Source organism: Desmodus rotundus, chromosome 3, assembly GCF_022682495.2.
Source record: "Desmodus rotundus isolate HL8 chromosome 3, HLdesRot8A.1, whole genome shotgun sequence".
Taxonomy (NCBI): Eukaryota; Metazoa; Chordata; class Mammalia; order Chiroptera; family Phyllostomidae; genus Desmodus; species Desmodus rotundus.
The window spans coordinates 200,422,303-200,449,855 of record NC_071389.1 but is presented as its reverse complement, the minus strand read 5'-3'; positions in this window follow the sequence as shown (position 1 = coordinate 200,449,855).

Sequence of the window (27,553 nt, the reverse complement as noted above, 5' to 3'; positions counted from 1 at the left end):
GCAGCACGCTGGGGCGGTGTGCAGTCCGATCCACTGCTTCTCTTAAGAACTGGATGTAGAAGTTTGCACAGACTCCGTCGTGGGAGCGCGCCCAGCCCGCCTTCTCAGCGGGGCCAGCCCCCCGCGCCCCATCTGTAACACAAACATTTGTCCCGGTGAGCACTCTCAGGGGGAAATAAACCATCGGGGCGCTGAGCGAGTGCACCTGGCCACACTCTTACATCTTTTCCTTGCACATCAGCAACCCCAGTGGAGCTGGATTTATGGATTCACGTTATCTTCCCACACCCGTATTTCCCGTGGCAAAGCCAGCGCGCAGGCGTGAAGACGCAGGCCCTGAGGGTGCCGACTCCGTCCCGCCCGCTCAGGAGCCCGGCTGGGAGGACGGACGGCCGAGTGTGCAGAGCACCCACTGAGAACCAAGACGGGTCCTGGCTACTTCCCCCCAAGCTGACGGGGGCTGCGCAGGCCAGGAAAGAGAGCAGGAGAGGCCCGCTGTCAGGGCCGTCGAGAGCAGGGCGTCCTGGGGTCCTGGGCACTGGGTGGGCACTGACCGCCACTTGGCCAAGGAGCAGGTGGGCAGGGGGTAGGCCCGTGGTCAGGGAAGACCTGCCCGGTGGGGTGTGGGCTGCCCTGCACACAATGAAATCTGTCTCATTCTCTTCCTCTCCCTCCTTCCCTCTCTCTCTTTCTGTGTCTCTGTCTCCCTGGGAAAGCAGTTGCAGGAGAGGTGCCCAAGATGCTGGGCACAGGAAGCCCCGAAGCCACATGGGCGCATTCTGACCAGGGTGCGAAGAGGGAGGGGCTGGGGAGGCTTCTCCAAGGAGGAGCCAAGTAAGCAGACACTGAGGGAAGAGTGGGTGTCATCAGGGAGCCTGAGAATCGAGGACAGGTGGGAGCAGAGGTGGAGAGAGGACAGGGATTGCAATGGGTCCCCCAAAGGTGGGTCCCAGGGAGGGCACAGGAAATGCAGACGCTGTGTGGCCGTGTCTGGTAGCTGGGCCCAGGCACAGGACACTCTTGCACGGGAGCCCCCCCTCCCCGGCCCCTGCTGTGGACCTGCTGCCAGACAGGGCCCAGTCAGCCGGGGAAGCCCTTAGGGCCTCCCCACAGGGCTCGTAGGCGGCCCGGCACAGGTGTTCTATGACCCGAGGCACTGGCATGTCTACACCTGGGCTCCCCACCCCGCACAGGTGCGGTCCTCCACCCAGCTCTGGGAGCCTGCCCACACCCTGCAGAGCCAATGCCCCTCCCCCTGCCCAGTGAAGGAGCTGGGGGTCACATCCATCTGGGGCACTGCTGGAAAGAAAGTGCCACCGGTGTCTGCAGCGGGGAGGGAGTGGCTGGCTGGGCTCCCTTCCACACTCAATAAGCAAACAAAGAAGCAAACCCAGGCCAGGGCTCCTGAGGGCCACCCCCTGGGGACTGCGGTTGACCCTTTCCTGGGCCCTGGGCCCGCTCCCTGGGCTTAGCAAGCAGTGTGTATCTGAAGCGGAGGGTTTGGGAACAGGCCTGCCCGGGGCTCTCCAGGAGCACCTTCCTTCCTTGGCCAGGTGCGAGCCGGGCACCGCCGGGCCTTTTCATCGGCTGTGGTGGCATTTCTCTTCCCTGAAACGAGGGCCTGGCCCGAGAGTCTCCAGTTGCTGCCAAGGCTGCTGGCGAGGCATGATGCCGGGGCCAGACCCGCCCCCGGGGCCCTGTGGGCAATCAGTCTCCAGCTGGGGCCACAGCACCTGTGTGCAGAACCCTGCGCCCAGGTGAGCATGCGGCCCCCCCAACCCCGTCTGCAGGCAGGGGCAGCCCTCACAGAGGACAGGACGGGCTCTCCCAGGGGGACAGGGAGATGCTGGCTCTCCGCACGCCCTGCCAGAGCTGCCCCTGGGCGCACCCTCATCTCCACAGAGGCACCGTGAACCCCTGCACAACACCAGGGGCAAAGCAAGCTCCTCGCAATAGGGGAAAGGGTGCCGTTCCAAGAGATAAGAGACACGGGTGGTCCCTTGGGCCCTGGGTTTGGTTCAAAGGAACAACAGTGACAGCTACAGGCCGCCCCTCGGGTCGACAGTACACGGGTCCCTCCACATCATCCACCTGCAGCCCTCAGGGGTGTGTCTGCTGCACCTGTCCTATAAATGGGGGGACCCAGACTCCGAGAGTGGGGGGCTGGCCCAGGTTGCGCGGCAAGGAAGGCCCCCAGCTCAGTGTACCCCACTGAGTCACCCAGCCAGGCCTTGTCCCGAGGGCTGGCCAGGCCCACCTGTGGGGTTTCCACTCCCTGCCCCTCGAGGACTCCCGCTCCCTTCATGGAGCAGCAGCCTGAGCTCAGAGAGGCTGCTGGAGGGCCAGGGGCACAGAGCGGGGGGGCAGGTAGGAAGACCCTGAGAGACCCCCTGCCTTCCATCCAGGGCCTCTCTCCCTGTAACCCTGGCCAACCACCTGCAGGGCAGCAGGTCCACAGGCGGCAGCAGCACCGTCAGCGATGATCACGGCCTCACTTCGCAGGCTGGGCGAGGACAGAGCCGTGAGGGGCCACTGTGGCCTCAGGAGGCCGTGGCCCTTTAGGGGTGGTGTACAAGGTGAACAAAGGCAAGTCCAGTTCGGCATTCCGGGGTATCGAGCGGTGCCGCTGCGGTGGAGCGGCCCGTGAACTGCTACTGGGCTGCTTGGGGCACGGGGAGTGTACACGGACGTGATTAAAGACAACCGCCTCCGTATTTTCTCCAAACCTCAGGGTGAGAATGCAAAGGAGTCGTGCTGGGGAGAGGCCAGGCCTGGGGAGACTGGAGATGAGGTCCTCTTTGTAACAGATTTGTGACAGAACAGCCGCCGCCAAAGGAGGGGTGACAGCACCCAGCAGTGGGAGTGACGGCACACACACACCTGGGGGTGATCACACACACCCGGGGGCGATCTCACACACACACACACCTGGGGGCGACAGCACACAGCAGGAGTGGAGAACAGGCAACAGGGTCCGTGCTGACTCAGACGACGTGTGACAGGCCCCTGCAGGTGCCAGGCCGGGGGCTCGTGACAGGGCCCACTGCGAAGAACAAGGCTGAGCTGCCCCCCCAAGGGGTTCACCGCCTAGAGGGGACAGACACTAACAGCCACTGTCCTAGGAGCAACAGGGAGTGACTGGGGAACGGTGGGTGTGCCTGGGGCCTGCGGGGTCTGCCGGTGGGACCCCCAGCAGGAGTCCCGGCTGAACCAGGGTCTGTGGAGGAAGAGGTCCCGAGGCGGCCACGCCAACCACCAGACGACCGCCACGCCTGGGAGCGGAAGGGCACGTTCGGTGGCATCACACGTGCTGCACAGCTTCGCCAGACGCCCCAAGTGGCTGAGCCACCTGGAAGTCACGGGGAGCGAGGCCGTGCTGAGGGGACGGGCCAGGGCCACCTCTCTCCTGCTGCTCAGCATCCCCTGGAAGGGCTCCTGCCTGCCCTCTGTCCACCGACCTGGGCCAGTACGGGCCCGGGACGCGGCTGCTCCCCAGCACGGGCTGAGGCAAGGTCCTCAGGCACCAAGTCCAGCAACCTGGCCGGCTGATGCACAGAGGCTGTTCGGAAAGAGACACCAGAGCTCAGGGAAAGAGCCGGCGAGACAGCGCTCCAGAGGGAGTGGCCCCGGTCCCAGGCAGGGGAGCGCTGGCAGCCGGTGAACTGCCAGACGAGAGCCTCCACCAGCACCCACGGCCCACACCGATATCTGGTGCCAGGACCCTGCTGCGACCCACTTCAAGCTTCCAACGTGACAGCAGCCGACTTGCAAAGTTCCTGACCATTGAACCCCCGGCTCTGGGGAGCAGGACCGGCCCTGCCCCTCCCCCCTGCAGCGCCCGGTGAGCCCGCCTGCGGGCCATGCGCACAGCTCTGCTGGCTGTCCCAGCACAAGCCTTCGGGAGCAGGACCCCATGAAAAGTAAGTGCGTGAGCCTCGGCCACAGAGAGCTACGGGGTCCGAACGCACAAGGTCGACATGGAATAAAAGGCTCAAGTGAACCAAGGTCTCCCACTGGTGGAAACGCGGGGTCCCTGTCAGAAGCAAAGAAGAAGGAAAATACGTCAGAAGGGTCGCGCCCACCACCCAGAGACCCAGGAGACTCCCGCCGTGAAAACAGAAGCCCCACCATGAAGATACATTCACAGTAAAAGCGCACAAACCACGTGTGTAACTAACCCTCCGTGAGCCAGGGCCGGCAGACACCACGAAGGGAGCGTTAGTCCCTGTCCCAGCCGGCCTCTACCGGGCTGCGCTGAGTAACAAGCCAGCCCAGAATCCCAGAGGCTTCCAGAAAAGAAGGCTTCCACCTCCCTCCCAGTCTGCACAGGGCAGAGCTGCGGGCTGGCTTTGGCTCTGCCCCACGGGCCTTCCCCCGAGGTTCCCTCGGAATGACCAGCCCCCGTCTGGGACGTGTTCTCATGGACGAAGGGGAAGCCAAGCCATGTGACGGTCCCTAAGGGGACTGCCAAGGGTGCTTTTGCTCACATTCACCTGGCCAAAGTGATTCCCAAACTACATCAGCAGGGAGGGAAAGTGCCTCTTCCCGCAGAGTGGCAAAGCACGGCGATACGTGACCTTCCTCTAAAGGGCAGAGAGTAGTTTGGAGCAGCACCCACCCCCAAAGACCTGAAACGTTAGAATCCTGTGGAACTATAACATTAAGTTTAATGAGATACTTAAAGAAATAAAATAAGGAGTAGGAACCATATGGAAAGCATGAGTCTAAAAAGAACAAGCTAATTTGAAAGAGAGCCATGCGAATTTCTCAGAAAAGGATGACTGCTTACACTGGAAAACCAACGAGTTACTCCAACGGCGGGTCGAAGCAGCTGAAAGAGTGAGGGAACTGGAAGACGGAAGGGAGGGAAGAGCCCAGGATGCAGCACAGGGAGGCAGAGACTTACAAAATATGACCGAGGGGGACAGGACCCTGGGGCAAACTGCCAGGACCCTGACCCGGCTCTCATTCCAGATCGCAAGGATGGAGAGGGTGGGGCAGATGAGAGCACCGAGGGGCTCCCAGAATTGAGGAAACACCTCAATTCTCAAGTCAAATATGCTACCCCATCCCCCCGTCAGAAACCCGGTCCCCTTGGACACCACCCTCCCTGGACCCCCGCCTTCCAATGGAGAGGAAGGAAGGGGCCCCTGATGTACATCCCCACGATGTAAAATGATGGAGAGGATTCTGGAGTCGGGGTGCAGAGGAAGAGTGGGTGTGGCGGGGAGCCTTGACTGACAGGGATGTGAACATCCAGAAGCCTTGTCGGGCTTGTGGGGGTGGGGACTTGGCTGGGGCTTGAAAGATGGGTGGTAGGGACGGAAACCCAGGCAGGGGGACAGGTGGAAGGCCCAGGGAACAGCTGCTAAGGCTGAGACGCTGCCCGCAGGGAGATCAGCTGGGAGCACAGTCTGAGTGGGGGAAGGGCTGGAACCCACAGGGAGTCACTGCTCGGACCAACAGACCTCTCAGGCGGCAGGTGCGTGGCATGCGCAGGTCACTGCAAAGGCGAGACCGACACGCCCAGCAAGAAGCACAGGGACGGGCCACGTCACAGGCAGTGAGCAGGGGGAGGACGAAGGAGCTCAACACTGACCCTGCCTGTGAGCACTTCCCACACGTGTCTGTCCCCTTGTCCGGGGTGGTGGCCCAGTCTCCTGCCTGTCCCCGGCACACCAGGAATGTGGCCTGGCTGCTTGGTTAGTCAGTGAGTTTGGCTGGTTGCTTGCGTTCTTGCTTGATTTGGGGCTGGTTGGTTAATTGGTTGGTTGGTTGGTTGGTTAGTTCTGAGTTGGCTGGTTTCTGGTCGCTTGGTCGGTTGGCTGGATTTGTTGATGGGTTGGTGGGTTGATGGGTAGCTGGGTGGACGAGCGGGCGGGTGGGTCAATTAGCTGCCTTTCTCCCTAAATGACAAAATGTTGACCCCCCCCCACCCAGAGGGGGTCCACGTTGAGCACTCAGGGAGGCACAGCACCTGCGACTTCACTGCAGCTCTGCTTTCTGGGTGCAAAAGAGCAAGGGGATCGAAGAACTGAAGTGGTGTGGTGTCCTTGTCTGCCTTTTCACTCAATCAGTGAGCACAGGAGACCAAACCGCTGCTTCTCCCATTCACGCCTGTCCCTCACGATGCGAGCACCCCGGCGGCGCCGTGTGTCCAGCGCTTTAAGGCCATGTTTCAATGCAAAGCGGCCCCTCAATGAGGCAAGTTAACGACCCGAGCTCTCCGAGGGAGAGCCGCCCAGCAGCCAGAGTGTCGTGAGCACCCAGGTCCCAGGTCCCAGGTCACGCTTCAAAGGCGTTTGCAGGCGCCTTGAGGGGTGATCAGAGGAGGCGGCCCATGCAGGACGCCCGCCCTCCCGGGGACATAGATCCCACACCAGGAGTTCCTACTGCAGTGCCCGACTGAGAACCTTCCTATTGGTGTCTCCGAGCATGCGTGGTGCGTAGCAACACCAAAACAACGGCAAAGCTCTCACTGGTTTCCCCAACGACGGTCATCCTCAGACTGGGCAGTGAATGACCAGAGGTGACCGCCCTCCTCCCCTCATTCACCGAGCAAACCCTTACTGACGCGATGGACCGCGTCCCTCCGAAGCCCAGAGGACAGAGGTATACGCAAGACGCACGCGCACAGTAGGACAGACAGGCATATCCCCGACGGCCACAGGCCCTGGGTTACTCCCTGACGCCGCAGGATTCCAGCTCGCTGGTCTGACCTTCACTCAGATGGCTCAGGTCTGGTGTGTTTGCCAAACAGCAACCCCACGTCTCGGCAGCCAGGCGTGATGTTTCCAGGAGAAGCCATCTGGCTCAGAAGTGACATTTAAACACAAGTGGTAGAGAGCGGCTGACACCGCAGCGTGTCCCCCACCACACAGGCCCCGAGGCATTGGCGGGAGCTCGCCCGCCGCTGCCCTGGGACCCTCCAAGGGCTCCCACCCCGGCACGTGGAGCGGGTGTGAGAGGCGGCTGCCATGTTTATCTGAGCTCTACACTCAATTAGCTCAGAAGCAGTTGGAGGCCCGAGTTCAGAAGTAAAACTCAACCCAGGAGTCTTTTTAAAAATTCCTCTCCCAGTGGGAGACTTTCTGGAGACAAAAGCAAACCCATTTAACTTATTACTGAAATTGATTATCTGTTCCGCAAGACGCTGCTGCGGTTTTGCCTGGAAAAAAGGCACAGGGCCGATTGTGCCAATGGGAAATGGGCCAGAACCAGGCGGGACGCTGCCAGCGGGGGCCCTGGACAAGTGACTCACAGCCGTGCTCCCACTCCACCCAGGCTGGGGCTCGGGGCACTCCGTGGGGTGTGGGGCTCAAGACCAAGCTCCAAAGGATGACCCCAAGCCAGCAGAGGGAGGCCAGGCGAGCCCAGGCCCCTTCACCCGAGAGATGGACCAGGGGAACCCCGGCGTCTCCGCCCGTCAGGATGCAAGGGCGTCTCAGGCCAGGCTGTCTGACCAGGTAGACGACAGCTGGGGCTGCGCAGGAAAGGGAGGTGGGGGCGGGGGCCCCTCAAGGGGTCACACACCTCAGGGGCTCTGGTAAGAGGGTCCATGGCCACCGGCTCCCAGAGGGGTCCCTGGTGTGCACGTGGTGGCCCTGCTGGACGGGGCTGAATCAGGGAAATGAGATTTCCTCAATACACTGTGAGTTCCTCACCAAATGGACTTCATTCTATAACAGTCACATGAGAAGCAGCTCTTGGCCCTCTCCGGGCTGACTCGGCAGGGAAGGCCCTCCCCGCCCCCCGCCCCCCTGCAGGGAGAGGAGCCAGAGCCAGGCCCGCAGGGCGGGGTCATGAGCGAAGTGGAAGAGCAATGATGTCCTCTTAGTAATTAAATACATCAAATTAATCACGGCGCCACTTCAGAAGGATCAGGTCCCCAGCAGGAACCAGAACTCCACTCAGGCTCAAGCGGGAAATTGATGAGGACTATTTACAGAAACCAGGGCACCCCTGCGCAGCTGCCGGGGGCTGGGGGGCCCTGGCCCCGATGGAGCCTCCTGCAGGTAGGAGGGGCCCTGGGCGCTGAAGCTTCAGGAGGGAGCGGGAGGGACGTGGCCAGGAGCAGCCCCAGGGGGCAGACAGGACTCTCCAGCCCCCATCTCCTGCCAGAAATGCCTGCGGCTGCACCCACTGGGGCTACGGACCCCGGCTCACCTGGGAGAACATCAAAACGCTGGACCACCCAGGGGTCACTGACCCAGGCAGACGCCAGCAGGCCCCTAAGTCTCAGGACTCTGCCCACCCACCAGTAGGGGAGGGGTGGGGGAAGGGCTGGACTCACTGAGGGCGGGGCCAAGCCCCGGGCCTGGTGCCCAGGGAGTCCTCACCCTCACTGCATCTGGGAGAGGCAGGCCTTGCTCTCCTGGGTGTACAAATGAGACAAAGGGTCTTGGGTGGAAGATCAGCATGTGACAGGGACCGTGTCCCAGGAAAGGGGCTGTCACAGAGCAGTTTGGGCAGGGATCCTAAAGCCTCAGCCTAGCCTCGAGTCTGGGTTCAGAACTCGTCCCTCTGGGGGCAGGCAGAAGGCGACAGGCTCCCGAGATGAGGAAGGGGAGGGGTGGCTGGTAGGAGGGGCAGCACATGGTGGGGGCGGGGGGACACTCGGGGTGAGGCATCGCCTCCTGCCAAAGGGGCTGCACAGCTGTCCCTGTGGCCCAAGGGCACAACCCTGAGTCCTGGCCATCCTTGAGACAGGGAGCCCTCCACCCTCCGCCCTCCGCCCTGCGGAAGTGACAGAAAATGCGCATGCGCCCCGCCCGCCCGACTGCGCGGTGGGTTCGGGGCTCGGCTCCCACCTCCGGCATAACTTAAAGTGAGCAAGGAACAGTTTAAACCATAAATTACTGGGCCCGCGTCCTCCCGCCTCGAGCCCTGTGATGGATGCCCGCGCGCCGCGGAGCCCGCGCTGTGGCTTTGCGCGGCACGTGGTCTCTCCATCACGGCTCGGCAGCGAGGCTTCATTAAAAATGCAACTCGCCGGGCCCTGATTGTTGTTGTTCCCCTCGCTTCCCGAACATCCGTCTTGTCTTAAATCCGCCTCCTTCTTCAGATCCTTCCGCACCAGTTTCCTCCTTAACGTCTTCTCCGCTCTCTCCCTGTGTCCCCTGCCACCTTATTTCATCCCAGACGTCACAGACCCGCGTGGCCGTGCATGACGATGTGGAGACAACAAGGGCGCCCTCTACAGAGTCATACGCCGGCTGGGCACCCGTGGGTCGGTCGGGCCCCAGGCAGAACAATCGGCACCAGACTCGGATTCAGGAGGCCACTTGGAGCACGGACAAGTCACGTGTCTTCTCTGGGCCTCACTGGCCTAACCAGAACACAAGCGAATAAAATTACTGCTCACCCTACGCTCAGCCAGGGTCAGACACAGCCTGAATCATGGCTCTGGGACCGTGGGCCCCTCATGCTGGCCGCCTGCTGCCACCTCACCATCCTGGGAAACCTGGCAAGGGGGTGAGGGGTCCCTCTGGGGTGCTGGACCTAACCCACCAGGCCAGACTCCAAGTCCCCAAGTCCCCATGGCCAGAGATCATTCCACCCATGTGCCCTGAGGTCTCACTCCCCGTGGGCCAGCGTCCTGTTCTGGGCGTCCTGTTCTGACAAAGCCAGAAATCACATCCCTCCCACAACCTTTGCTTCTTGTCTCACACTGGCCCTCCCCACCCCAGGACCCTTGTAATGTAACTGTCCCCCCAGATAATCCAGGGTCACTCCCACTCTGTCCCTAACTTACCACAGCGTCAACATCCCTCTTGCCTTATGAAGTCACATAGCCCCAGATTCCAGGGACTGGTGCGGACCTCACTGGGGACCCGTTCTTCTGCCCTCCAGGGGAGGGGACCCAGAGCTTTGAGGAGCTGGGCAGGGAGCACCCGGTGCCCCCGAGGGAACTGAAGGCCCCAGAAGGCGGCAGGGATGGAGGGTCCTCTCGGCAGCACCTCTTCCCAGCCCCCGGCCAGCCACCCTGCTCACGGGGCCTTTGTTTCTTACGTGTCCTCCATTTGGCTTTTAATCCATGCAAAGCGCCCTCCGCATGTGGTTCTAGTTGTTCGGCCCATTGGCTCTTCTGCCCCTCCCTGTCCTCTCATCTGCCCCACACCACCCCGTGTGCTGTGACGTTACCCGCCCTACGCCCGCCCACTGAGAGAGGTCTGTGTCTCTCCACTGTACCTCTTATCCAACCCCGGGGTCTCCCCGTTTGCCTCCTCCCCTCCCCCCCATCAATCACCAGTGGATTTCATGGAACCCCTCACACCTGCTCCTCCGATTCCAGTGCAGAAAATGAGAAAATGAGGTGCTCAGTCCGTTGAGGTTCTGCTCCCCGGTGATCGTCTAGTTCAGATACACTCACAGTTCTCTGCAGGTTTGGGCGTCTCTCACACAGACCACTCGACAAGGGGTTAGAAGTGTTAACACAGAGCATGAGGAGCTGGAGACTCGGCCCATTGCCTAAGCTTCAGAACAAAACCAGGAGAGAGAGGCAAAGCCTCTGGGGGCACCTGGAGGACCCCAGCTGCTCGAGGGCTGGCTTCTGTGACACCACAGACTAGCGCCAGTCGTGGTGGACGGAGCAGCGGCCGCCGAGCACTGATGAATGGCTCATCAATACGGAACTTGGCTCCACTTAGCGTTTCTCACTGCCGGTGAGCAGTGACATCGCCCCCACTGCAGACGACTGTGAATCAGTGGTCATCTATTTTCCTAGGACAAGCAGGGGGCTTCTGTGCAGTGGCTCTGAGCTGGCCATCGGAACTTTCCAGAACACCACTCCAAATGGAGAGACCCTGGAACATGCCAAACCCGTAGGTAGCAAGAGGACCGACGCTCCTGTGGGCAGCACACCCTGCCCTGCACCCGTGGGGACTGCCTGAGTCCTGGCAGCTTTTAAACCCAGGCGCCACCTCCCGCCCCTCGGTGATTAATGACGGCACGTCCGTGTCACAAAGCAAACGACGGAACAGCGCTGCCAGGAGTTACGAGGGAAATACAGCCATCCCTCTCCCGGCCCAGACAGATGGCGGGCGCGGTGGCAGGGCATTAAGCACCCCTCACAGGGCAGAAATACATCGATTGGGGGCTGATGCATCAGGCTGTTTGCATGGCCGTTATCGGAAAACCTGGCAGAGAAACGCAGCAGCACTTGAGCGGCTGGCCCACGGTCAGGGCCCACGGTCAGGGCCCGCGGGGACGGGCCGAGCTGCCTGTGGGGTCTGGCTGGGCAACCAGACCTCGGCTCCCCTCCGCACCCCGGCTCCTGAGGCCTGGGCCTCTGCGGCCCAGCGTGTCCCTTCTCCAGCCTTGGTCTCCACACCTGTACAGCAGCCAAAGTCCCCAGGGAGGAGCGGCAGGCCCTCAGTAGCTGCGCAGCTGACTGGTCTCCCTGCCCCACCCCCACCCCCACCCCCCAACCCCACACCAGCACCCTGAACCTGCAGGGCCCCCACAGGCCTTCAGGCCAGGCCTGGCCCCTCCCCTGCGCTTCAGCCCGGCTTTGCCCAACTTCTGCAAATCGGTGTGACTGTGGGCCTCCACCTGCATCGATTTGCCACACAGCCCCAGAGCCCGAGGCCACCAGCCCATGCAGAGGGACACGCGTGTCTGAGTGCCCTGCTCTGTGCACAGTCACGTGCACCAGGTGCTACATGCACACACGTGTGCTCGCACACCCACAGCTGCACACACCAGGGAGACAGGGACCAGACCCGGGAGCTGCGTGGCCAGCCTGCCCTGCTGGTCACTTGTAGGTCACAGTGGCTGCAGAATCTGGTTGAGACTGGTTTCTGTTTGTGTGGGCTTCAGGAAACAGGTGGGCAGAGCAGGGAGCAGGTGCTCAGTACAGGTGGCGTCCGATGCGTCCCTGCGTGGGCGGAGGAGGGCAGGGGAGCTCGCAGCCCTTGCTCCCTACTCTGACTTTCCTGCCCCGCCCTTCCCACCCCACACCCCTGGACAGGTGCAGCCCCCGGCTCCCCAGAGGTTCCTGCTCCTCAATCCCGTGTTCCATGCAGGGGCAACTTGGTGCACCGAGCCTGGGGCTGGGGCACGGGGGGTGTGGGATCAAATCCACGTCTGCCTGCACGGTGGTTCTGCCCCCACCTCTCGCCGAGCTGAGGCCTCCTGACCGTTCAGCCCAGGGCCCACTCAGGGAGGGGCCGCCAGCCCTGAGTTCTCTCTCCCTTTCACAGCCGCCCCTCAGTGCGGAGCTGCCGAGCCTGTCCCCACCATCAGACTGTGAGCTGCTGAGGGCAGCGTTCTGTTCACGCTCTGCGTCCCCCCGGGCTGTTACTCAGCTGGCACCAGCGGCACCGGCACCATTGGCTGCACGCCCAGACGGACCAACCTGAGCCAGGTTCAGCCTGCACCCAGGGCCCCTTCAAGGTGCCTCAGAGGGACCCTCCCCCGGGACCCCATCGCAGGCCCTCCAGAAAGGCCTAGGAGCAGGTGGCTGGGGACATGATCAAACCCAGGCCCCACCGTGGCCCTGCTGGCACGGGGCAGGTGTCTAGGACCCAGGCCCAAGAAAGGCACAGGCCTTGCTCACCTTGGGCCTTAGCCCGCCTGCTGTCTCCAGGTTAACAGGGCTGGGTGAGTGGGCTGCATCCATCACCACCAAGCAGGCAGGGTGTGGATTTTGTGTCAAAACCAGAAAACAAAGCCTTTTCAGTGTGGCTGGTCACACGGGGTCCCCTCAGCTCCCAGCCCAAACCCCTCCTCCCACCTGCGAATGGAATTGGGACCCCAGTGGTCTCAGCTCCTGTCCCTGTGCCCCCCCCACCCCCCGCCGCCACAGGCTCCCATTCCGGCAGATGGCAGCCCGCAGGGTGGGAGGGCGGGCCGGGATCAGAGGAAGCAGCTGGGGCAACAGGGCTGACACGGCACCCATCGATTTTGTTGGCAGACGCGGCTAAGCGCTGCCCCCAGGCATTCTGTCCGATTATTTAAATCCTAGCCTCTCCGCTTGCTATGAAGATTGGACAGGATTGGACATTTATTAGCTAACTGAATGACTGTAATAAGATAGCAAATCCAAAGGAGCAGAAAATTAAATGTTCTTGAGTTATCTTATTGAAATTTCCCTTCTACGGCTTTTATTGGAGGCGACAGCGCCAGAATTTCAAAGACGCGTTGTAAGAGACTTCTTTGTGGGGTTACCCTGAGGAAGCTGAAGCCATCGAAATGCCAGCAGCCAGGGAGCTGGCAGGTGGGGCTACCCGTGGGCGAGGCAGGAGCCCCGCTGGGCAGCCCGCCTGGCGCTGGTTCTCCCCGTCCCCCTTCCCGGTCCCCGGTCCCCGGGGAGCTCAGAACAAACACATGTGCCCGGCTGATGGCTCTGCGGATGCAGACTTTGCATTTTATTAGCAGGGTTCACTATGTTATTCATTGAATTTTGATTACTTATTATCATAAGGAGATGCACGAGTCTCACAAGCAAGAAAGGAGGACTAAACAGCCCGGCCAAGCTGCGGTGGGCTCTCGCCCGGCTGCCTTCCGGAAAACAAGGCCCGTCCTCACGCACAGATGCTTGTCTGCTGCAGACACGGTGAGGCCAGTACGGGGACACTGCAGGATCGAGAAAGAAGGAGCCCGTCGGGAGCAGGGCCCAGCCGTGGGTGGGGTCCTGGAAGCATGGGCCAGGGCCTGTCTGAGCCCCACTGCCGGGGACAGTCTCCCCCCCCCGACTAGGACAGGGACTCCTGCACAGGACTCAGTGGGCCCTGCCAGCCTTCCCCACCCCAGGCCAACCTTTCTAGAAAAGCTCACCCTACCCCCCATGACGGCTTTAGTGCCCTGCAGAGCGTGTGCTGTTGAGAGTAACGGTAACAACACAATCAGTGCCTGGGTCTTAGTCTGTAAAGGGGGACTGTGAACCCTAGAAAGAAGGATCAGAACACCTGCTACAAGGGCTCCCAGCTGCTCCCTGGGCTGACTTTAAGATGCTGAGCCTCGCAGCCATTGCTGCCCCAGGGGCCTCTCACCAACTTGCCCACTGGGGCAGCCACTCACCAGGACAGCCAGCTCTGAGCCACCTGCCTGAACTGGGTCCTGCAGCTGAGCAGCCCAGATAGAGTCCCCGGGTCCTGTCTCAACCAATAAGACTGAGGCTTTCCCCATCCAATCAGAGACATGTAGCATTCTGGCCAATTAGGACAGTGCCTTTTGGATTTAACAAACAGTGAGGATTGAGAGCCCTCATTTGCATGAGGATGGACCAATCAGGGGCTGGGGGCGGGGCCTTCTATCAGTCAGCCAGCTGCCCTCAGGCTCCCGAAGTGCACTTCCCTTTTCATCCAGGACTGAAGACTCCCTTCCCAGCGAAGCAGAGCCTGTGGCTAGAGCCGGGCCTGGCCCCAGCGCTGCCTCCCAGCCCTGCTGTGTCACCATTGAGCTGCTCTGCATTGAATAAAGACTTTCTTTATTGCACCTCAAATTGGGGCTCCTGTTGGTGTTGAACTGGTGGCAACAGACGGACCTTCATCAGTTTACAGTGACAAAGTGACAACGTGGACAGGCCAATGCCACTGAAAAAAGAGAAGAGTGCGATGTTACTATTCCCCTAAAAACAAGAGGCATGAAATCCCTCCCCTGCCCCCTGCCCCGCCACAGGGAGGGCAGCGGTCTGTCAGGAGACAGAACGGAGCAAGCGGAGGCCTGGCCCAGCCTTTAGGGTGTCCTCACGGGGCGGAACGGGTGAGAGGCAGTAAGCATGGCTGGACTGAATGGCCGCAAACAGCAGTGTGGCACTGGCCTGGGTGATGCGGGACAGCGGGACTGGCCAGGTGAGTGGGAGTCACGTGGGGAGGGGGAAGTGGGACTGAGATGGCTTGGTGTGTCCACGGTGGGCATGTCAGCCAGCCCGGGAAGGGCAGTCTCTCCCAGGCAGCAAGGCCCAGGGGGTCGAACTGCCAGGAGGGACAGGAAATGGAAGTGTGACTAGGGCACACCGTGTCTCCTTGCTCCCACAGAGGAGCGGACCCGTCTGCTCGATTAAAGAAAAGACTCCACAGCTGAGAACAGGGGCTTATTTGGGGACCCCACACATCGTATCTCCAGCGTGACACCCCATGTCCTGACTGTTCACACTGGCAGTGTCCCCTGTCAAGCAGGGAGGGGACACCCAGGTTGGGGGAGGGAGGAGCAGGTGCCATGAGAGCCCTGGGTGCCGGGCACCCCCACGCGTATGTCTGCTGAGCCCCCTGTGCTGAGCCCAGTGCCGGGCCTGGGGTCAGAGTGTGGCAGATGCGCCGAATCCAGCCCTGGTGACCTGGTCGTTCACCAGGAGAGACAGACACACAGTCACGTGTCACCTGCGGTGCAAAATGATGCGACAGAGACCCCACGCACAGCAGGTGCTTGGCTCCACCCCTTCGCAGACTCCACTTCTCCCCCTGCGATCAACAAGCCTCCCCAGGGGAAGACAGCCCAGCTGGGATGGGGATGGAAAGGGCACCCCACTGCAAACCGGGCTAAGCTTGTCCCAGGCAGAGAGGCCCCGAAGATGGGCAGGACCTGGTGGCTCTGAGCCCGCGGGGCCAGCATGGGTGGAAGGAGAAGTCGGTTTACCCACGACACCAGGTAAACAAGGTGAGGCAGAGACCACCCCAAAGGCCTGGTGCGCCCTGGAAAGGACAGGCACTAGCCCTACCTCCAGACTATTCTAGAAAAGGCTGAGAGCCGCTGCAGTGCGGGCAGTGGACAGGGTGGAGGCCAGGCCCTAAACCGGCGCCACAGAAAGTTGAGGGCCCCAGTGGTCCGAGAACGCTGGTGAGGGCACGTCCATCCGGCTCCCATGCCCACGTTCCCCCCGACGCCGGCTCCGTCTGTCCACACTGGGGCCAGGAAGGGCCCTTCCAGCTCCGTGCGTTACAGACATCTGTAAACTGGATCCTCTTTCCCCTTGTAAGAACCACTTTCCCTGCACTGCGAAGCACAATTCCCCCCACCCCCAGGAGCCCCGGCTGCGAGGCCAGACGTGTTGGGTGTGAGAGGGACTGCGGATGTGCCACCGTCCCCGACACCGAGGTGCTCTTCGGAAAAAGCAATCCAATCCTCGGTAACTCGCTAGTGGTGTGGCTACCACCAGGCCCCCTTCCACCTTCCCGGAGAGCTGGAAAACGCACATGAATCTGCAACGCGGTGGAAAACAGGAGATTGTAAAAACGTGTGTCTCTTCGTTCATACTGACAGGGCGTTGCATTTCTAGAGGGTCCTGAGTGCCTGCAGGCACCTGCCCCCCCCCCAAAGCTCCACCCCATGGCTTGGCTGCTGAGGCTCCTCCCACAGAACTGTCCTGCCCTTGCGGCTCTGCCCCTCCCTCCCCAGGCCCCGCTCTCCCCAGGCCCCGCCCTCCCCAGGCGGGGCAGTCCTGGGGGCCCTGCGACCGTGGACAGACACAGACCAGCCCACAGGCGGACACTGGCCGACCGACGGGGCGGCCTCCTGACCCGCGAAGAGTGAGTTGGCCACAGCGTGCCTCAGTTTCCCCACCCCGGAGTGGGAATGAGAAGACAGTCGTCCCCGGGGGCCGCTCCAGCCAGTGGATGAGACTATAGAACCAGAGCATCCTCGGGGGCTCTGCTCACCAGGGAGCTTTGCAGGCGCGGGAGGAGCTGGGCCGATTCCCACGCTGAGCGACCACGTCCCTGTCTGCGGGCAGCGGGAATCCGGGGCCAGGAGTCAGCAAAGGGGGTGGGGCGGGCACAGCTCACCTGACGGCCGCAATCGGCCTCAAGCTCCCGCAACCCACGCCCCCACGCCCCAGCGAGCTCCGCGTGCCCGGCAGACCAGGGCGACGTCGTGAAGCGCCCTCGTGGTCCCGCGGGCGCGGCGCGCCTCCCCCACAGCCAGCCTTTCGCAGAGAAGTAAACCCAGGAGCACGCGGCTGTCTGGGCAGGTCAGCGGCCGGTCCCCAGCCAGGGCCGGGGGACACAAAAGCCCTGCTTCCCGCACCCACTGCCACTCGGAAGGCAAGTCTGCGGTGACACGCCCCACAGCCAGGGCTTGCTCCCCGAGCCTGGAAAACCAGCTCCCGGCACCTCCCGCTCCCACACACCCGCCGGCGTCCTCGCAGGGACCGCGCAGGCCCCGCGGAAGACTCCTCGGCTCACGCAGGTAAGGAAGCGAGCCGAGGCCAGAGAAAGCACGCGCATGCGCGCCCGCACACACAGACACACACCTGGGAACAGCACCTGCCCCCCGCCGGGCGGGGAAACCTCATTTGACCCCAGACCTCGACAGGCTACTAGGAAGAATCTGGCCTCAGAGTGGGGAATAATCAGCTCCCACGGCGCCCTGTTCAAATTCCCACGACAAACCGTAAACGCAGCACACGGAAAGGTCAAATAGTTTCAAGTAGCGTATCTGCATCCCAGGAAGAAAGCTCAAGGATATTTCTAGGAATACGAAGTGTCCAGCATCAAACAAAATGGAATTCATAACGCCTGGCATCCAACCAAAAATTACCAGGCGTGCAAAGAAGTGGGAAGATAGGACCCGGATGAAGGAATAATCAATGGAAACTAACTCCTGACTGACAGATAACAGAATTAGCAGAGAGGGACATTAAGACAGTTACTATGGCTGCATTCCGTATGTTCAAGGAGTTAATTCCACACATTCATTAAAGATGGAAAACAAAATGTCCCCAGTTGAACACCCAGAAATGCGACTGCAAAGCGCGAGATGAAAGGCAGGAGGAGAGGGGTGGATCTGACGACACAGGAACGGCCCAAATACAAAACACGAAGGGAAGACAGGGTTTCCAGAAAACGCAGAGCTTCAGTGAGCTACAAGGCCGCTTCGACTAGCCCAGGAAATATGCACTTTGGATCCCTGAGGAAGAGGACAGCAAGTGAGGGAGTGCGGAAAAACTTTTCAATGTTCCAAATTTCATGATAACTGAACTCACAGATCCAGGAAGCTCTGTGAGCCCCGAGCAGAAGACAGATGAAGACGACAACGTAAAGGCACATCACAGTTTGCTCAAAAAGACCAATAAATAGAAGTCTTAAAAGCACCGAGAGATAATAGACAAGCTACAGACAGATAAACAAAAATAAGTATGGGAGGAAATTTCTCTTCACAAAAGATGCAAGAAATTTCACATCTGAAATGTGGAAGAAACAAATGCTCCATTCTCACTCCTCAAAAAAAAAAAAAAAAAAAAGTGCAAGAAGACGGAGAAGCAGCGTTTTCAAAGCAGTGAAAGGAGAAACCTGCTGATCCAGAATTCCGTGCACGCCTGCTGTGGCCTCCGTACAAGAATTCCCGCTCCCACCGCTTCCATCCAACGTTTCACTCGAGATACTCGCTAGTGAAATAAGACAGGCTAGAGAAAGAAAAGGCATCCCAGATCAGACAGGAAGGTGTCGGCCACCTTCATTCATGGACAGCGCGGTTCTGGAAAGTTGGGTGAAATGTACAAGAGAAGCTGGCAGAGTTACTGAGTTTAGCGAGGTTGCAAGGTTACAGATCAACACACAGAAGTTGATACGTTGTGTATATGTATGTTAGTAACAACCGCACTGTGAAATTTAAAAAAAACATTTACAGTAGCATAAAAATATAAAATACTTTGAGATAAATCTGACAAAAATGTAAAATCCCTTTAAACGGAATACAGTAATCACTGCCGAGAGATGTTAAACAAGACAAATAAATAGAGATGTACCATGTTTGTGTTAAAATACCAATTCTTCCCAAATTGATCTATATATATAATACAATACCAGTTAAAAAGCCTGGGTTCTTTTTGTAGAAGTACACAGACCGATTTAAAAATTTTGTGGAAAGGCAAAGGGCCTAGAATAACTAAAGAACTTTGCAAAACAAGAACAAAGTAGAACAGACGACTGGAATTCTCCGGTTCTTTGCTCATGGCAAAGTTACACTAGTCAAGACGATGGAGTGTCAACCAGCCGGACAAACAGCGACGCGACAGAGAGGAGCTCTCAGAGGCAGACCCTCCCAGATGCGCACAGCGTCGCTCGACAGACATGTGAGGCGCTTCAGTGAAGAAGGAGCAGCCCTTTCACAAACGGCGCTAGAAAAAAATGGGTGTGTACATGCAAAAAAATGTACTTCCATTCATACTGTAGACAAAAATTAGCTCAAAGTACAACTATTAGCTATAAAACTTCTGGAAGAAAACAACTCTCTGTGACCTTGAGTCAGGCTAGGTTTGCCTAGATACGACACCAAAAGCAAAAGCTAAAAATGAGAAAATAAAATTAAAATTTCTGCATCTTGAAAAACACTCTCAAGTGAATGAAAAGGCAAGCCTCAGACTTGAGGATAATATTTGCAAATCCCACAGCAGATAAAAGACGTGTATCCAGAATGTGTAAAGAGCTCTCAAAAGTCAAGAAACTAAACCACCCAATTTTTTAAAAAGGCTAAAATGTCAGCAGCAGACGCTTCACAGAAGGAAATACACAGACAGCAGCCGACTCACGAAGAGACGCTCCGCATCACTGTCATTAGGGACACGCAAAGTGAAAGACCACAGTGACGTGTGGCTGTAAACACTGCACCGGCTGAAATGCAACGCACCGACCGTCCCAAGTGCTGAGGGTGCTGTGGAGGGGCCGGGGCCGGGGCCGGGCCGGGGCCGGGGGCAGGGGCTGGAGACTGTGGAAGCAGCTCAGCGGTTTCTGAAAACGCTGAGTGCACACGGACCACAGCATCCCAGCCTCCCGCTCGCAGGTATTTGCCCCAAAGACAACACGAGCCCGGGCCCAGGCCAAGGTGTGGCGCGGATGGTGGCAGCGTCTTTGTTTGGTGAGACTCGGTTACACTTGCAGCTCGCTGTTAGAAAGAAGACCCAGAAGCCCGCTGGCAGGGGCTCTCCCTGGCCAAATCCGGGACCATGTCAACATCCAAGTCATTTTGATAGTGACACCTCTGAGCCGCACTGGGGCCTCTGGGCCCACATCATCAGCATATACCAAGTATGTGTCGGTATCAATTATGCTCACATTGACTGACGGGTTAATTCCCTAATACGGACCAGGGTGATGTCTTTCTTACAGAAGGACGCCAAACATCAATGCGGAAAGAGAGACAAAGTTAGAACATCACCATTTATCAACTTACCTAGTAATAAGAAATTCAAGCAACAAATACGAGGCACGCTGACTCTGCGATGAAACTGGAATGAGAAATGGTATTTAATACAGTCTCAGAGTATCTCCCCGCAGAATACTCACACACTGCAAAGAAACAATAACCTTGTAGGAAAGGAAGTGAGCAGACACTGTCTTAATCACGTCATTGTGGCAGATGACACTTGCCAAGGATGACTTTACCAATACCTCCATCCTATACGCTGTTCTCACATGACCTTGACCCTCCTCCCACTAAGTCTGTTCCCTCCCTTGATCATGGATTGGTCCACAGGCCTACCTGGACCAGCAGAGCCTGGTGGAGGCGACCCCGGAAGCTGGTCATAAACATGACATGCACACACACCTCGTCCCCTTAGAACAGCACTCTGGGGACACCCGCCCCCACGCCAGGAGTCCCCCAGCCCTGGAACAGCCCAGACCGCCCTGCAGAAGTGGTCCTAAGACTGCAGGGAGGGAGAGGAAAATGTCCAGCCAACCGCCCCAGCCACCAGTTCACTGCCACCACCCGAGAGGCCCCAGGTCCGACCTCCCGGCCGGGCCCTTCCTGAATCCCTGATTCGCAGAAACCGCCAGGATTATCAAATGGTCACTGGGTGCTGCCAGGATTGAGGTGGTTTGTCACACACACAGGAGAGCTGGCTGGCATGGTGATGAGAGCCGACATGGTTGACAAGGTACACCTGGTGAGACAGAATGAGAAGCACGCGGCATTACAGGTGCGCCATCCTGGGCAAAGCAGCACAACCCAGGCCCAATCGTGAGCAGCCCGGTGACCGGACCCGCGGCGAAACGCAGGCCCATGGCCCGCAAACACACCAGGGTCACCGGGGTCCAGGAAAGACTGCCGACCTGCTCCGGGGCGGTGCTCAGGGGACATGACGAGAGGCTCCCTGGCCCTGGGCTGGCTCTTTCGCCAGGAAGGACGTCGTTGGGACAATCAGTGAAACCTGAACAAGGTCTCTCAGTGAACTATAACAATTTTTGCCACATTTTTGTAAGTTTGAAATTGTTTCAAAATTAAAAAGGGGACACATGAAAGTAAAGGAAATAGCCTGAGTTGTGCTGAGTTCTGTGAAAGGGCTTGTGTGCACTCAAGGTCAGAAAGGAAGGTCATTTCCACTTCAATCAGGCTGTCTTCCCCCAGCCCCTGGGCTCCACGGAGACGCCTGGACCAAACATATGCTCCAGCCCCACTAGGAAGCGACCCTGCCACAGAGGTCACAGGTCAGCAGTCAGGGTGGAAGGCACTTGGGGGGGAAGGCGCGTCCTGGGCATCTTTTTGCATGTGGTTGTTAATAATGCAACACTGAGTCTATTAAAGACGGTGAGAGGTAACTTTGGCCCGTGGGAAAGGACTATTATGCAAATTAAGGCAGAGCAAGCTTCTTAAAATGCACATATTTAACGAAAGCATCCAGAGGTTTCAGTCATCAGTTTCTTTTAAAAATAGTCCCCAGACAGCATTGTTTTCAACTATCACCATGGAAAACAGAGCTACAGATCTGGACTCAAAAGAACCAAGACGCCAGCTCCTCATTGTTGCTTTATCTCTGGCAGGGCGTCGGAGATGCCACTCGCAGTCTCTGAGGCCCAGGGCATTCATCAGGTTTTGTTTTTTTCATCCTTTTCAGACCCGCTGAAGGCGCTGGAATCCTGCTTCAGTGCAGAGGCGCCCAGCGGCGAGGTGGCGCTGTCCAGAGACGCGCGGTGCTGAAGCCCGTCTTTGCCAGCGCCTGGCAGAAACGTGGCTTCTCTCAAGTGCGTCTCTGGGACCCACCTGCGCCATCCTTTCTGTGGGTGGCAGCGTGCCTCATCTGCAGCCATGGAAACAGCTCTCAGATAAGCAATTAGCGCACAGGTGTGTACTTTAGATCTGCGGTAGTTTGGATTTATAACTGTGAAAGCAATTAGTCTGCATAATGAACTAATCACTTACTGGAATTTGGAGTTCTTTGGGAGCTCCATGTAACACGCATGTATCGAGCAAAATTTCGTTTTCTAAATGCTGATAATTAAATCAACTCCAATTTCACTGCAATTAGATTGAGCACAACTATCATAGCAGATTTGGAAATTGCCTTGTGTGTGTTTTCTCTCTCTCTTACCTGCTGGTTAAAAGAAGTGAAGTTACATGAGAATCTACTAAGGTAAATATTTCTTTTCATGGGTGACCCTGTTTTATAAAAAGGACTTGTTTTACAAAGGTTAAGGCTAATTTTTAGAATGACTAAGTGCCCCTTACGAATCAGTAACTATATAGTACGTTACCTAATTTAATTCATATGAAATATATATATGTGTGTGTGTGTGTGTGTGTATATATATATATAGTCGTACATTTACAGATGAAGAAATCTGGTCCCAAGTAGGCAGGAAGAGCTAACAAAAATAGTTACTAGACACCAAGTAAGTGTACATGTTATCCTCTAACATCTGTAACAACCCTACAGGGAAGAATTATCTACCAATTTTACATGGGAAGCCCGAAGGTCAGAGATGTTAATAAATCCACCAAGATTCATCCACAGTAAGTGGTCAATCTGGGTTTTAGACACAAACCTGACTGGCCCCAAAGCGCACAGCCTCCCCAGGTCCCCGGAGCAAACCCAGGCTGCCCAGCAGCTGCCCCTCTGAACGTGCCTGTGGAGGACTCGGGCCCCTGCTGCTGGATTCGGCAGCATCACCCCAGGACACCCACCCTCATCCTTCATCGCCCCCCACCCAGCCCCCTCCAATCCCCGCCCCCTCAGGAAGGGGGGACGGTAGGGTGTTGCTCTTTCTCCTTCAGGGGCTGGCATTTAGGTCGGGCAGCTGGTGACAGGTGGCGCCTTCCATGCCTCGCACGGCCCCGCATGGCTCTGGGCATTTCGGCCCCAAGGACCCACACCTGCCATTCGCGCACCCTCCCAAGACTGTCACCAAAGGAGAGGAGCACAGGGGTGCGCAAAGCCGCGCAGTGAGGACGGGGCAGTAAGGAGAGCATCCCTGTGGTCCAGCAACGCGGGAGAGAAGTGAACAGGACACAGTGGCCGTGGCAGTGGTGGGACAGTGGGGCAGGGGTGACCATCGTAGAGCCTCCCGCCAGGAGCTGCCCCGGGAAAGGGCAAAGTGGGCAAAGGCGAACCAGGGACCCCTGGAGATCCCTTCTTTGTGATCCAGACGCCTTGCACGGGGCCCTGACTTCCGTCGCTGCCGGCTCCTCATGCCTGCTCCTCCACAGCAGCGGCGTGGGCCAGGAAAGCGATGAGACGCTGCTTTAAGTAACAGCTGGCACGTGCACCACACCTTTTGCCATCACAGCGGCTCTACACCTGTCAGCCCGCGGACGCACCGCCCTGCAGGGCAGGTCTCGGCCTCACACCACAACCCTGAGGTATCGGGGGATTTGCCCCAACTCACCAGTCAGCAGGTGACAGGCTGGGACTGGGGCCCCAGGTGCTGACACCCAACCAGCACGGGGTCCCTTGCTGGCTGCTCCATCGGGGAGAGGCGGGGAGTCCACTGCAGGCTGCCGGGTCTGCCCCTGAACATCGTCCCACCCTCAGTCACTGGCCTCGGGGCCACTGCTACCCACAGCAAGGGGTCCCTTGCCCTCACAGACGGCTCCAAGAAAGGGGGAGGTGGGCCAATGCTGTGCAGGCCCCGTGCGGCCGGTCCTCCTCCTCTGCCAGCCCTGCCACTCGCCCTGTGGCAGGGCTGGCGGAGGACACTGAGCGCCGGCACTGCCTCCTCATCACCAGCCTGGTGCCCTGCTCACCTGGTTATTTACACTCCAATAAAAGGCAAAATAAAAAAGTTAATGGCCTAAAACTTATTTTGCGAACAAGCTAAGAGGGCATTGTACTCATAAACAAGCGGGAGGAAACAGGATTCCATTTCTGTGGTTATGAGACAAATATCTTTCCCGAGCGCCGTGGTGTCACGCGAATGAGCTGGCAGAACTCGCAGGACCGAAGCAGAGGCCTGGGAGGCACCCGCCCCTCCTCTGCGGACTCCCAGCTCCTTCCACCTGGAAGCTGATCCTCAGGGGAACAGGGTGACGCAGCGGGGGCAGGGACCCCTCTAGCAGCCCCACCTCATGCCCTCTGAACAGGACACAGCCCATTCTCCCTCTTGACCAGCAAGCAGCGGCAGGACGGAGGGCCTGTCTCCCAGCGGGCCCTGGAACGAGGGCCCCTCAGGACCCCCAGCGAGGACACAGGGGAGCAGGGAAGACGCGGCACACAGGGCCATCATCGAGGAGGGGCAGACTGTCAGCAGAGAGAGACACCCCGCCCAAGCGAGGCGGTCCCAGAAGGCTTCCTGGAGGAGACTGGAATCATTCTCAAAGTGAATAGGATTTTTCCAGGTAAAGAGAAGAGAATTCCAGAGCAGGAGCCTGAGCAAGACGGGGAAGATCCAGGCAGCCCCGCTCAGAGCCCTGGAGCCATCGTGTGGGAGCTGTGAGGGAGGGCCCCACGAAGCCTGCACAGGTGGGTGGCCAAGGGGGTACAGGCTGGGACCCCTGCCTGGGACGAAGGAGAGTCCAGTGAAATCACTCTGATCAGAAGTCCAAATGCACCCTCCCACCTCTCACCTAGGCTGCGGGAACGATGCAAACAGATGTAGGGGTGCAGTGGCTCCTTCCCCCCAAGGCGACTCTCCCCCCGGAACCCCAGTTCCTGGCCCGTCCCAGAGCTGGCAGTGTGCAGGGCATGGAGGGAGGGGAGGCAGGGGGTCCAGAGGAAGATGAAGGCCTGAGTGCCCTCCAGCAAGGAGACCCGTTCCCTCTCACGCTTGGCAGCCCCAGTGCCGGCTCCTCTCCAGGCCTCTGAGCACCTCACACAGAGGGCATGCTCAGCACTTGCCGGTACAATGGACAGGGGACCAGGCGGGGGCGGGGCGATGAGCTCGCCCAGCAGCTGGAAGGCCAGACAGTCTATTCTAAGAAAATCTGCAGGCACATTTAACAAAACAAAACGCACTGATTCACAGCTTGAGCAAGCCCTGCAGAGCCCCCTGAAGCGTGGACTTTGCCCTCGCAGGGGCTCGCCCACTCTGCAGAGAGGACACACCAGAAACACCCGTGACGGTGACACACTCACACGCGCACCCAGGCCACTCGCTGCCGGACGTGGACGGGCCCGGCGCACACGGCTCCAAGCACCGCTCGCTCGGGAAAGAGCCTCCCGCCCCCGAACCAACCTTCCTTGGCATCGTGAGTGTGACAGCTCGGTTTTTTGGTCAACGTGACCTGGCCAGAAGCCCGACTGGCAAAGAAGAAACTTGATTTCGTGAAACTGAGGAAAGAGTGCTGTAGATTTAAGAACAACTAGAGAGAAAGAAGTTCTAGAAATAAACTAATAAAAGACGGAATTGGAGTAAAAAACGTAATGGGCAGGTTAGAGCAGGCCACGCCCAGCTGGTGGGACCCAAAACTGGAAGGCAGAATGCAGCAGGCACCCAAAGAGACGTGACAGGTGTGAGGGCAGGTGAGGCGGGACCAGGTGGAAAAGGTGTATCTACTCCGAACCCTGAGGGAACTGACAGGAGGAGGCAGAGGCAACGGGCCCCAGACGCAGCTTACGAACTCCAGAAACACAAGGGAAGCACAGACCCGCAGCTTCGGGCAGTCTGGCCCGGGTGCAGGGAAGGCAGGCTCTCGGAACAGAAACCTACGTCCACGCCAGTCGCAGTGAACCTGGAAGACAAGCACGGGCAGTGTCAACGAGAAGACGTCACGGGCGGCGAGAAGGGACACAGATGTCACCGACGAGACTGAGGGCTGGTTTCTGTGCAGCCAAGCGGACGCCAATGGACGGGCGTGGCGCCTTCGGCCTGTGCAGAGGAAATTAAAGAACTGCGTCCCAGACCGACGTGAAGGCAGGCAAGGAGGGCGTTCTCAGGTGTAGAACAAACGAAAGGCGGCGTGCTGCCAATCGGCCTCGGACCAGACAAGCCAAAGAAGCTGTTTCAGACGCAGGGAGGCCGCCCGCCCCAGAAACAGAGAGCCCTGGGAGGGGGGCAGGAGGCCGCCTGGAAAGCGTGTCCAGGAATCCGGACAAAGCAAGGCCGCTTCAAGCCCGGACAACAAAGGCACCAGCAGCAGCAGAGCAGGACCCAATCGGGGGCCTGAAAACCTACAAAATTCAAAAATTGTCAAAATGGCCACAACAGCACCCGCCCGTGGGGGGAGCTCTGGAAGTTAGAGCCCTCGGAGACCCCGTGTTTCCGGGCAGGAGGGTGAATTTACACACTGCTTTTCACGTTGTCGGGCATAAAAATAAAGGTTTCTAGGGCGACCACTGGAAACCTTTCCACGTTTGCACTTTTACAACAAAAGTGCAAAAACCGCCTAAGAAGCAGGGGGGCAGGGAGGGGACGTGGAGTGACTAAAACCAATCGAGCAGCACACAGAGAGAAATGTGAGAGGACCACAGACAGGGGAAGAGAAACGGACAGAAATGCACCATATTCATCACACTTTGCAACAAATGTAACCGGCCCACACTCATTAGGTAGAGGGCAGAGAAGGCGCAGCCGGGCTTTAGGCCGGCGATGGACCGACCGACAGACCCTGTGCTCCATCTACAGGAAGCCTGTGGGACACCAGCCTGCGGGGAGGGCGGAAGCACGGAAAGGAGAACACACGTCAGCGGAAGATTAACTCCATAAAACTGGAATCTCGGACACATGTGTAAATACACTTACTTGTATATGTTTACTTTTTTACTTAGACACATGTATTTATGTATATTATATTATGCATACATATATATTAGTCAAACAACTTAAGATTTAAGGCAAAATGTATGGGAATTAGAAGGTCACTACAAAATAACAAAAAGTTACATATGCCTGGATACATAACAACTCCAAACAATAACATAGGTTCAAAAAAACATAACTGATGATATACCTAGGCACACAGCATCAAAACATGAAGCTAACGCTGACAGAGCCGTATCTAACTTCTTACCCACGTGAGAAGTTCGACACCGACCCACAGAAAACAGGAGGGAGCAAACGCACGACTCCTGAGAAGACACCGGCGAACAGAAAGTAAGCGCACCACAGGCGAGCCCAGCCGAGCGCTGCAACCACTAGTTAAATGCGGAAACTTGGCACGACGAGAGTGGGAGCGAGCAGTACGCGGGAGCGGGAACGGCACGAAAGCACGTGAGCAGGGGGGAGGGGGCGCGTCCCCCCAGAGGGCAGGACTCCTGGATGCTTCAGGGAGGGGCTCCCTGTGCCTCCCCCCCGACCCCGTTTCTTTCAGGTGCACCCCTGGTACAGCCGGGGCGCACACGTGTGTGTCACCAGCACTCTCCTGAGTGATCAGGACGCTTCCATTTCTGACACAGCGTGCTGCCGCCCGTCTCTGCGGCAGAAGGGCAGTGCCGCCGGGCATGGCCACCGTGGCGGGGGTCACT